The sequence below is a fragment of the Falco cherrug genome, chromosome Z (assembly GCF_023634085.1).
Source record: "Falco cherrug isolate bFalChe1 chromosome Z, bFalChe1.pri, whole genome shotgun sequence".
NCBI lineage: Eukaryota > Metazoa > Chordata > Aves > Falconiformes > Falconidae > Falco > Falco cherrug.
The window spans coordinates 29,958,419-29,968,331 of record NC_073720.1 but is presented as its reverse complement, the minus strand read 5'-3'; the positions used below and the strand labels follow the sequence as shown (position 1 = coordinate 29,968,331).

General features: G+C 40.6%; 1 long non-coding RNA gene across 2 annotated transcripts in view; it reads left to right on the top strand.

Annotated features, from left to right (window-relative positions):
* The first annotated feature begins 6 nt into the window (after positions 1–6).
* The window catches only part of LOC114015423 (uncharacterized), a 28,048-nt gene continuing 18,141 nt past the window's right edge, over positions 7–9,913 (top strand). For both annotated transcript variants that reach the window (XR_008730321.1, XR_008730320.1), the window contains exons 1-2: positions 7–142; positions 1,129–4,102. This is a non-coding gene — a long non-coding RNA (uncharacterized LOC114015423). The remainder of the gene's footprint in view (positions 143–1,128; positions 4,103–9,913) is intronic.

The following is a 9,913-nucleotide window of genomic DNA, read 5'->3' as shown; positions in this document are numbered from 1 at the left end:
GCCCTACGCGGCCGCTGGTGACTCACGGCGCCGCGCCGGGCCCCGGTTGGCTCGCCAGCGCCGCCCGCCCCCGCTTCCTCCGCCGCGGCACCTGCGGCCGTGCCGCACACAGGGACGGCTCGGCTCGGCTCGGCGCGGCACGGTGAGTGGCGCTGCGACCGGGCGGCGCGGGGCGGTGCGGTGCCGCCGGCAGAGCCCACCAGGCTCCCCCTTGCTAGCCTGCCTTCGGCGGTGTGGGGGGCGGTGCGGCCCCGTTGCTAGCCCCCGCGCCCGGGCGGCCGTGCGGAGCAGCCTCGGCGGGGGGGCGCGGTGGTGGCGGAGCGCTGCGCGGGGCGGGGTGCGGCGCCGCTTTGTTTCACCCGCTCCCTCGAAGGGCCGGTGTCGCCGTGCGCGCCCCGCCGCGGGGAGGGGGCGTTGCGGGGCCGCCGGCCGGGGCGGCACGGCGAGGTGTGCCACAGCGCGGTGCGGGCGGCTGTCGCCGAAGGAGCGTTGCTCCCCCGCGGTGCCCCGCCGCCCCACGCCTGCGTGCCGGTTTTTCCCTTCCTCCGTAGCAGAACTTGACTTAAAAACGAAGCAGCCGCAGCTCTTGAAGAAGAAAATCACTACTTCTGCATTCTCCAATCAGTCATCGTAGTTAATTAGTAATTGCACAAAATCATATGCCGAGGTCGTATAATTACAAGCTTAACCTTTCATTTTAAGGAAGAGAATTGGTAGTTTTCTTCCCTATTTGTAGCGTTTTGAACATCCAATTATGTCCTCGTGAAATAAAGAAAAGAAGGGTTGGTGAAATCCAAATTTGGTTTTGTTCACAAGGCGCACTTAGTATTTACAATTGAGGCTTAGTGATCCACTGCTCTTTTTAATTTACTTTCATAGACTTGCTATTTTGTGATAATATCATGTGTTGTGCTGTTAATACTGTAGTGGAGACAGCAAGTCACTCCATCCAGAAATGCTGAAAAAGCAGGTTGCTGTTTCTTTCCTTGGAAATGAAGTCTTAAGTTTTTAGCCTAATGTTTTAAGTCTTTTTCAGTAATGTGGATGATTCCTCCAATGAAGCAAATATATGTGAGACTCTGTATTTCCTAAATGTCATAACAGTATTTCTTTATATGTTATTTGCAGAGGGAAGCCCTCTTTGAATCACATCCAGTTGTGTTGTGACTCCACTGAATACAAATCATACCACCACGTGAATAACTTCGGAGTGGATTATCTCTTGTAGCTCACGTAACAAATGAGCATCCAGGTCATCCAAATGGGCACAGCTGACGTATCAGAGACTTGTTAAAAAAGTCAAGATTTTATTTCGTGTAACTGAAATACATCTGGGAATGATATTTCTGATATGTGTGTAAATGTGAAGAGAGCAGTTCCTAGTGTTTGCCTCCCTACAGCCCCTTGACCTTACGGCCTCAGGGGCAGTGGGAGGACTCTGCTTTCCCAGCCTGCCTGGTATGTGGCGCTAGATGCTACAGCATTGTTCTTGCAAACTATGCTGCTTCAAGCAAGAAAAATCTCTTGTGTACAAGGGGGTTGACTGGGGTCCTCAGGAAGATGGCTTAGTGTAAGTGGTACACTGAAAACATCATTCTCCTTGCAGATCTTCAGCATGACATACTGCCTTCAGTCGGGTGCTCACTCTTGCATGGTCTGCTGTGCTTTGGTCTATACAGCATTTTCACAAATGTCCTGTTGTCATTACAGAAGTATTTTATAAGCCATATACTGAGTGCAGCAGTACATGAGAAGACTCCAGTCATGCAGAAATACAAGGTTGGACATAACTTAGTGTATGCTGGTAGTTGATGGTCTTACTTGTTTGTCTATGGAAGAAGATAACAGATTTACTGAAGGGAGGAAAAAGTAGTCTGTCCCCTGCATTATCACTGCTCCATGAGCACCTACACCTGGCTTTGTGATGGGGAAGCAACTTTCTATCTTGGATGTACCTAGCTCTTTGCCTACCTAGAGGTTTCGATTCCAAAACAGAACACGCTATGAAATAATTTTTGGCATTTCAACTAAGTTAAAATGCGTAAGTAAGTAAGTACATGAGTCTGATCATCCAGAGGCTCTGGTGGAATCTCCAGAAAAGGATCTCAGACAGGAAAGGACTTTTCCTTCCTTAGCACCATCCTTACAGGAACTCTATTTAAGAAAAAGGCAAGTAGCCTGTCAGCCCCTACAAGGAGATCCCTGGGAGGCATGAGCCATCTGCACGGAGGTTTCATGCCTTTACAGCAGCCATAGTCTTGCAAAGGCTTGCTTCATGTGGCAATGGGAAGGTGTCTGGAGGGATCTGCAGTATGTGTTACAAATTGCCATGTCACTGTTCATACACAATATGAACAAATACAAGAATACAAGCCAGAATAGATCTGTACAGGAGAACTGAAATAAAATTGTGTGTTTCTGTTGGAAATATGTGCACTTGGGAGAATAGCAGTCCTACTGTGTTCATGATAATTACATAGGAGCAAAGCACCCAGGAGCATCTAATGTTTAGGAAAGGTGCTGAATTTTGTAGGGAATGTGAGCTGGCTTTTGTAACTTAAGTCCTTTCATCATCAGCCTAGGAAATGCATTAACATTTACTTTGTTTCTGTGTGTGACCCTCTGTCACCTGTGTTTTTTTCCATGTCTGCTTGAGTTGAACTTCTTCAGCTGTGGGGAAGTCAGGAAGCTGCAGACAGAGGGTGGATGAGAAAGTGGGCAACCTCAGGGAGTGCAGAGAGGGAGTGTAACAAGAAGGCTGGGATCGCCACCTCGGGTAAGCAAGTTCCCATAGTCAAGAACAATCTCAAAGAGTGCGCCTGGCGCTGCCCTCAGAACTGGTCTAGGTCCATCTCCTGTTACTATTTTCATTAATGTATATTTGTAGTAATGTTATCAAATATGTATTATAAATATGTATATATTATGTGAAGGGTACAGGGCTTGTGTTTCCAAAACCCCTTAGGCATTATGGAGGAGTAGGTTCTAACTAACCAGGCTGGCTGAGACACTAGAGAAAAAGATTCCTAAACCATGTTTCTAACGGTGTCTTCTTCTATTGTACTGAGGAGTCACTGGGATTGAGTGGAGTTTCACCAGATATGAAGGTTTGTTGCAGATTTCTCATTTGTGATAATAGGACATGCCATCTTTCTGAGGGTATTCTGCAGAACAATCTGTGTGTGCACGAAGAACTGTAAAATGTCAAGTGGTATACGGTACTAAATATTATGCGTAATAGCTTTATTGCTGCTGTTTTTAGAGAAGTCGCCATCCTGTTTTCTGACCCATAACTGATGAATATTCTTCAATGCCTAGTGCTATTCCCTTGAGAAGAGCTGGAAAAGATTGCCAAGAAGCTAACTGAACCAGTTAGGCATTGCCTTTGCCTTAGAAATGACACGAGTAACAAGAAATGGCATCTTATTACCTTTCCTTTTGGGCGTTGTGGTGGATACTGGGACCTCAGAGACTTTCCAACATCAATCCCCCTGATAATGCATTTGAATTTATAATAGGTTTGGACCCTTTGGGATAATTAATTTACTCTGTTGGTTATAGAGTGTAAAGTCAACTTACAAGAGAAAATAAAGAACAGAAAGGACCTTCTGGAGTACACATAGTATGAATTCAGTGTGTCTTGTGTTCCTTTCTCTTTTCACCCTAAAGACTGTAGCCTCCATTTCTAAGTGAGTTCCTGAAGCACTGGGATTACTAATTCACCTTCAGGTCTTAAATCGATGGGACTTTTGCCTCCAGCTCCTCTGGTGAAGGACCTGAAGTGAGGATATGTCTACAGTATGCAACTTAATCTATTAAAGAAAAGGAAAGCCTCATGAGTAGAAAAAGCAGCAGATACATATCATGGGATAGCATCCTGCCTTAGGATCACTCGCAAAAATATTTTCTTCATTATGTCCTGCCATCAAAGACATTAGCTGCTTATAAGATCATTGCATGCCTGAACTAACAGTAATGGAAGAAGGTGTACACATGGCTGTATTTTGGAAGTGCAGAGCCAGGATCTGTATTACTGACTTCAGAGGAGTTGTACACAGCATGAGAGAAACAGAATGCATCCTTTGGGAATAATTTAAAATAGGTAGGTGCATGAATCCTTCTGATCCATGTGATTGTGTGGCTGTATCTAAGGGACAAATTGGGCTTCTTTTTTAAAAAAAAAAAATCCCAGTGTATCTCTGCAAACTGTATGAAGGTTCATATTGTTGTTAGAAGTGCTACCCATGTCATGTTCTGTGTTTTGCCTGCAGTTTTAGGGGAAAAAAAAGAAACATCTTTACACTAATAAAGTACCTTTCCTATCTTGTCCTCAGGATACCTAACAAACAGAAATTAAAACTCACAAAAAAGGTCCCCTTACCCTTCCTATCATCATCATCTGAGTTGTAAAAGTGAGGCAGAGACAACTGGTATCTCACTGGTGATTTTAATATAAATTTTTACAGTATTTATTTTCATTAGTGATACAAGAAAGATAGTTTATCTCTGAAAGAGGTTAGAAAATACTTGTCTCTTTTGGATGTATTCTTCACAGTAGAAAAATCATTGGATAAAATTCTTGATGTGCCAACATCAATTGGAATTTGCTGCTGGTTTCTGTCAGGACAGGATTTCCTCCCCTCTGCTACAAATTAGTCCATTTTCTTTGTATAGTCACTTAGTAATGGGGATCCCCTGTTTGTGAGGATTTAGCATCTGTGATATGAGCATGAATGTATTTTATTTTGTGTTACAATATTGGAAGACATCACAATAGTTAAAGTCATGTTAGGATCAGAACCTAGAAGTATTTAATTTGTTTTCAAAACCTAAATCCATGTTTCGTTGTGATACTGTTGCATATGGGAGAGTTGTAAGTCATGCATTGGAACCAAAACTTCCGCTATGCTTTTTATTTATTTATTTCAGTAATACTTGATAAAACTTCAGTTGTGGTGGAAAAAGACCTTCCATTTCTGTCAGATGCGAGACAGAATGTGGCTTCAAAACATAGCCTTGCCCATTTTGCAACAGTGTTGCTACTTCCACTTTTTTATGTTTATCTTTAGAAATGAGATACCCTTTAGAATATCATACCCTCATGTGACATTAACTCTATATGCTTAGTAATAAGCAAATATAAATTGATCTTGCTGATATGGCAAAATTTATTTTCAGTATACGTAGGCTGGAATACATTCTGATGAGTTTCTCCTGTGAGACTTGTATCTGTTAACACAAACATGTATTAAAATTCCTCCAGAAGAACATGTTTGTAAAGTTTTCTGGTGGAAAAAGAGGAATATGAAATTTGTTTCCTTTTTTTTTAATGTACATTCATGATTAACAGTGCATATGTTCACCTTTGTGGAAGTACACATGCATATCGGGAAATCCAACATTTGTGTTCCAAAAGCTCTATAAAAGTGGAGGAGGCTATTGATATTTGTGGTGTTCTTTGCAAAGGAGGAAAAATGGCGGTGTGTGTTAAAATAAGGAATATGATTAACTGGATGGGTTAAAACTTTGGATTGTAGTGTTGTGCCCGTACAGCATCGGAAATAGGATGGGGAACAGAAAGAAATGTTACTGGAAATCTTGGAGTGGGCCGTAATGTTCTTGCATACTAGCAGAGAAGTTTTTAATCAGATACTGAAATGATAAGGGTGTCACTGCAGATGTGTGAAAAATACTACTTTCCCTCACATGAACAAGTAAGCAGATGATCTGGAACATTTTGGAAGCATTCAGATTTGGAGGGTAATGTGGAAACAGAATACAGCGTATTAGCCTGGATATAGAAATTTCTGATTACATTCTGGATTTGCAATAAAAGTAACAAATGTGGTAGAAAAACATACCTCTGTAGAAGGGTAAGCAGCTGAGAGCCATGCTGGGGGAGTTCGCCCTGTTCTGGGCAGAGAGGCTGTGAAGCTTGGTTGGTCAGAAAAAGCGTAAGCTAAGGACATAGTGAGAGAGCTGCCCTGGGCTCATCAGTTATGTGGAGTAACAGGGGGTTGGGTTTTCTGTCCCCCATGGTTGCTACATAAATGATCTGTTGTCACACTCTGTATTGCCTACTCATGTTTTAAATACAAATTTCATTTTTCATTCCTAAGGGTGTTGTAAACTCTTGCCATTTTCATTAACTAGCCCTTCCTCTTTCCCATATGTTTGAGTTTCACAGCCTTTTTTTGAATGCTGTCATTTGGGTGGAAGTGAAATATTCGACAGGCAAATGGTCAAGCTCTTCTCTGGTGCAGGTGGTGTTTGGCCAGAAGTGGCAGATGGATTTACAAACTGAGGAAATGCAATCTAACAGCACTTCCTTTAAATTTTAAATTACATTGAAATTGATCAGTACTGATGTCTTTGCATTTATATGCAAGCTAATATTGTTCTGCATGCTGGAATATTGTTAGGTTTTGCTTGCAAAGAAACTGTTTCCATGAAATGAAATGACGCCATGAAATACAGTTTCGGTATCCAGTTCAAGAATATAATACAATGTGTCTGTCTATAGCAATATATAGACTCTTAACTTTCATTCTGCTGATTGAAAATCAGCTTTCTTAGGCCTGGGCTATCTTAGGACATACCTGGATAGCATAGATACAAATATGTTTATTCTTGCAAGGTCATTATTTCCTTGTTACAACTGTTTTCAAAAGGGAAAGTATCTTTTTATAAGGAACAGAAGACTGGAAGGAAAGGCTAAGTCTAGTCTAGTCTTGTCTTGTGCTAAGTCGTAAGTAAACCATAAACTGATCGTGCATCATGTTGCAACCCTTTAGAGCATTGCTTGCTTTTGGAGGGTTCTTGATTGTTGTTGATTTCCTGTTTCATTTTGCAATGATGTCTATGGTAAACCTTATCAAGAGTACCCTGATGTCTTGTTCCTGGGTTACCTAGTTATCTTCTGATTTCTGCACAGAATTTATATACACTCATTTTGTTTCTGTAATTTTTTTTAGACTGAGAGATTCTTAGCAACAGTGCTTGACATTCTTCCTTGTCCTGTCTCATCCCCCTTTTTTCCAAGCTAAAGTAGCCAAAGTCTTTCAGGCATTTCATTGGTGCTAAACGATCCCTCTCACCATTGTGGTTGGCATCAGCACCTCTCCCACCCTGAATCCACCTTTCCTGGGCTTGACTGAACAGAAAGGTAGGTGGTGCCACGGGGTGCAAGGAGCTCCACAGGAGGTCTCATCCCAGCCTCTTGTGCAGACATTAAGCTGACATTAATACTTCCTTTGCTAGAAATACCTTGACTGATACCCTGTGTGCTCTTTTTCCAGCTGCATCAGATGATGTTGTGGTCTCTGTTTTAAGTATCCACATACCCTAAATATTTAACTTGAGGTGTAAGATTAGCTGTATAATCAAAGAGGAAAGAAAGACATTTCTGCAAGGTCATTCACAGACATTTAAGCAATTTCTATTATTTAGTTCAATATGTCAGTTTTCTATTAAGTGTGCTGTCAAACTTCATGTCCTAAATTTTGCTAACCCCTTCCTAATTTCTGTGGCTACATTGTTGGTGATGATATTAAATAAGATTGGTCCCATGGCTGATCACAGATGAACTCCCTTAGTAACCTCCTGATGTTTGGGTTTTTTCCAACATTAGTCCTCATGTTCCCTTTAAAGCATCTGTTACCCGTCTGGCAACCCTTGTACAAATTGCCAGCATTTAGTGCTTAACTAATAGTTTCCTGCACTGGACTCAGTCAGATGTTTTGATCTAGGTAGTTTGTCGAAAAATTCAGATGATTTATGGAAAGAAGGACTCAGTTTAGCTGGGCACAATCTAATTTTGGTAAATCCACATTGTATTTTCTCCCATTTTCCAAGCGCATTGAAGTTTATGGTGTCTTCTCTTTCATATTTGTCCTAAAACTTTATATATTATTAAAGTCAGACTAGAGGCCTGACTGGCTGAACAGGTTGAGAAACTTCTTCCCTTTTTTTTCTAAAAGACAGTATTCATTCTGTTCTCCTATAGCATGTATCCTAGGATAGTCTGTCTACTCCACTGCAAAGTCTTTGGAGTTTCGCCTCTATTTCATTTTGATAATTCTTGTTCTGTATCCTTTTTTCTTTTGACCATCGTACCCTTGACTGTATAGTCATTATTTCTGTTGAAAAGTGAATCAAGTATTAATTTAGTTATAGAGTTATACTTGGAGGATCTTTTAATCTTGTATTGTTTGAATACGTATGCAATGCACTTTCTTTTTTCTTTATTAATACGTTTGGTAAGAATTTGAAGGAATTCCAGACTCTTAAATTCTCTAGTTCTCTGTTTGTTTTTTGGTTTTTTTAAATCATCATTTACAGTAGATGACTTAATTCTGTCTGTTATTTCATGTGGTTTAAAGTGAGTTGGCCCATCGTCATTCACACCAGATCTTACCATATCTGATGTGGAAAACTTAACGGAAAACAAACTTAAACACAGCAGTATGGGTTCATTGGCTACTTAGTGAAGATACACCCGTGACTGACACAGGAGTAGCCAGAACTGACAGCTATCAGTAGTATTTGTTCTCTGTGTATGGGAAGTTCAAGTCTTCCCTAATAATATACTGTCCTGACACTTGTTTCTCCCTTGTAACACGGTAGAGCTGTGCCTGTCTCGCCATATGTGGTGGCCCGTAGCAGACTCCAACTCTGTCCCATTAGAGCCCTCCTTTTCCAGACTGATAGAGATCTCTTTTTTTTCCCTGAAGTCTATCAGATCATTAATATGCAAAACTACTACACTTTATAACCATTATTTCATTTTACCTGAGTGCTTTAAAATACAGGCAGGTATCCTTTCAAAGCTGTGTTTTTGTCATGATTGCTCTTCTGTCTGTTATTCCTTGGAGATCCATTTTGTCATGATCTCTGTAGTTAGCATTAGTCATTTCAGCACCAATATAACATAGCATCTCCTGATAATAGAAGATAAATCTTATTTGCATATAATGAATGATTCCTTAGGCTTTTCAACTCCAGCTACATTGTCTGGATTTTTGTAAGAATATTGCTGTGAAGATATTGAACATCAGCACAGGAGAGCTAGGTTCAATTTATGGCTTGGTTGTGTCAAATTTCTTTCAAATGTTTCTGTGCAGCTCAGTTTTTCTATGCCTTCTGCCCAATAAAATGGAGATAAAAATGTTTCCCTGTGTCAAAAGGCATTTCCAGGAGGTATACTTACTAATGATTGGCAAGTGCTTAAGTGATTTAGTAGTAAATACTGTGGAAATAGAGATAGTCTATAGCCTGCAGTACATCCATCCTCAAGTGACTGGATGGTTGAATCTTCAGAACAGCAGTTAGTAGATTGTCAGTTTTTTTAGAAAATGAAAATTTAGGATTTTTTTTAAAATGCCAACAATTTTGTACAATAAATTATCCATGCTTTTCCTAATTTTACCATTACTGCAGCTTTTGGCTTTTTATCAGGAAAATATGCTCCATTATTTAAAATTTGAATTGATATTGATTTATGTGAAAGGGAATCACTGTCAACCAGAGTAAATGTTTTAATAGTTTCTATTATGAGATCTGGCTTTCAGGCTGATAATCTCATTATTATTTACTAATTTAATAAGGATTGCATGCTTTTGTGTTTCTTAGGGTATGACTGAAGAAAACTGTAATAGTTTAGACATGCTGAGAATACTCAGAGCTTTGCTCCTACACTGCAAAGTTTAGGATGTGTGATTTCCTGTTTGAAAATGAGGTTGCCTGTGCCCTTTGAATCAGTCTTACTGTCACATAAAACACACCCACCTTTTCCCAGGTGATAGTATTGAAATAATGAGACTGGTTCATATAGCTCTGAGGTTGCTGCATTTGGAATGATGAATGCAATTGAGTCCCCATAATGTAAAAATTATTTTAAAGATGGAGAAGATAC